Here is a 2586-nt window from a genome sequence, read left to right as displayed (position 1 = left end):
ATGTCACACGCCATAATGGCACTGGCAGCAGGTCCATCTACACGGAGAAATTTGAGGATGAGAACTTCATCCTGAAGCAGGTCTTGACATCTCCTTGTCCATAGCAAATGCTGGACCAAACACTAATGGTTCCCAGGTTTTTATCTGCACTGCCAAGACTGGATCTCAAGCTAGTGAAAGAAGGCATGAGCATTATGGAAGCCACGAGCATTTTGGTTCTCGGAAGTGCAAGACCAGCAAGATCACCATTGCCTACTCTGCACAGCTTGACTTGGGGGCATCTTATCCACCAGACCATTCCTTCTGTAGCTCAGGAGAGCGCTCCCACCCCATCTATTCACAGTACCCAGTAATCTCTGCTCTCACTGTAGCTCTGTGGGTTCCATATTTTCTTCATTCCCCTCCAAGTATAGCTGAATTGCAGAGTTGTGTTTATGATTATGAATAAAAACTAAATAAGAAAAAAAAGACTATTGATTTCGAAGAATCATTAAGTAAACTATGTAAGGAGATAAAGTCAATAACTACTCACCATTCAAGATGGAATTACAGACAATACTCTAGTAACCTACTAGAAGGTAGGAAAAATGAGACAGAAATGGAAAGCAGAGAAAGTAAATTTCAAAGTTAAGATTTGCATATCAATAATTATGTTAAAGTTAATGGCCTGATGTACCAGCTACAAAGCACAGATTAGCAGAGGGCATTTAAAAATGGACCATGAAACACACTGCAGATATGATAGTAGTTTGAAAGTGAAAACACAGACCAGTATGTAATTCAAATATTAATAAAAAGAAAGTAGTAATAATATCAGATAGAATGCAGAGAAAACAAAATGCCAGTGATACATATTATTACATTACATAACAATCAAAGAGTTATTACACCAAGAAGGGATCAATTTCTATGTGTATCTGCTGCAAACTATGGAGCTAGACATGTGAATTTAAAATTATAGGACTGAGGGCTAGAGAGACTGCCCAGTGGTTAACAGTACTTCTTAGTCTTGGAGAGGACCTGAGTTCAGTTCCCAGCACCCACACGGAGTGACCTGTAACTCCAGCTCTAGGGAATCTGCCCTCTGCCCTCCAAGTGCTCTCTCTCTCTCTCTCTCTCTCTCTCTCTCACACACACACACACACACACACACACACCACATACATACAAAATTAAAAATAAAACCTATAAGAAAAAATGTAGAACTAGAAGGAGAATGGACAAGTGCACGACACAGCCAAGCTGCCAATGCTCTTCTTCCAACAGATAATAAATAGCAGGGCAGAAGATGACACAAATCCATCCACCGACGGGCTGCAATCAACATACAACAATCCATGGAACATATACCAAGCCCCTGGGCCAAAAGACAACCCTTAGCAAATTCCAAAGGAAGTATATATTATGTAGTCATTGCCTTGTGATGTAATCAATAGCAGAAAGCTAATAGGAGTATTTCCAAAGCTTTAGAAACTAAACTTACCACTTAAAAACAAAACAAAACAAAACAAACAAACAAGGGACAACAAACAAGAAATCTCAGGTTAATCTAAAAAGGATGCTTGGATTAAGTAAGGATAAAAGTCAAAATATATGCTATTGAAATAGGGCACATAACAACACTGAGAAGAAAGTTAGAGCAACAGATGCTAACGTCAAAGAAGGGGAAAACTTTCCTAACCTGTGATTTAAAAGAACCAAGAACAAAATCCAATGTGGGGAGGGGGAATTAAAAAAAGGAGAGGAGAGAGCTCAGTGAGACTGAACCCAGGAAAAAAAGAGAAAGAAACAAAAAGCTTATTCTTTGCAAAGGTCAATAAAATTTGGGGCGGTTATACAAACCCATACATGTGACAGTATGACAGAACTATCCACATGACTTTCACCAGTGTCAACTTCCCGGTTTCTCAAACTACACAGTAACTATAGGGAAGTAAGGCGAGGTGTACATGAGACCTGTTTGAATCACCTTTTCACTGTCCTGGGGCTCCACTATCTCAAGGCAAAAGGGAGTTGGGTGTGGAGGCATCCCTGGAATCCCAGCAATCAGGAGGCCAAGGCAGGAGGTCCTTGAATTCGAGGCCAGCCTGGACAACGGAGTTACATATTATCTCAAAAAGAATGAATACTTTAAAAAAAAAACTTTAATTCAAGGAATTCATATGAAGTTATGTTTTACAGTGTTTTCTAAAATTCCTGACAGGAAAACTACAGGGTGTTAAGTTTATAACAAATGTTCTTAATAATACAAGGTTCTGTGACTTTCCAAGAGCCTGACTGTCTTTCTCTAAAGGTTGTCTGGTCTCTCAGGTTCTGCCTTAATTAATGGTGCCCAGGAGGGAACAACCAGCGTCAGACAGAGCCTCTTGTTCTAGACACAATACTTCTTTCTCAATGTGGATTGAATCTACTTTGGCTTTCTAAGTAGCTACCACACATGTTTTTTGCATCCTTTTCAATAGTGTGTGTGTGTGTGTGTGTGTGTGTGTGTGCTGAGACAAGATAGTTTGGAATTCACTGTGTAGCCCAAGCTGACATGGAACTGTTGACCCTCCTGTCTCAAGCTCCCTAAAGCTGGTGTCACCA

Source organism: Mus pahari, chromosome X, assembly GCF_900095145.1.
Source record: "Mus pahari chromosome X, PAHARI_EIJ_v1.1, whole genome shotgun sequence".
Lineage (NCBI taxonomy): Eukaryota > Metazoa > Chordata > Mammalia > Rodentia > Muridae > Mus > Mus pahari.
Note: the sequence above shows the minus strand (reverse complement) of the source record.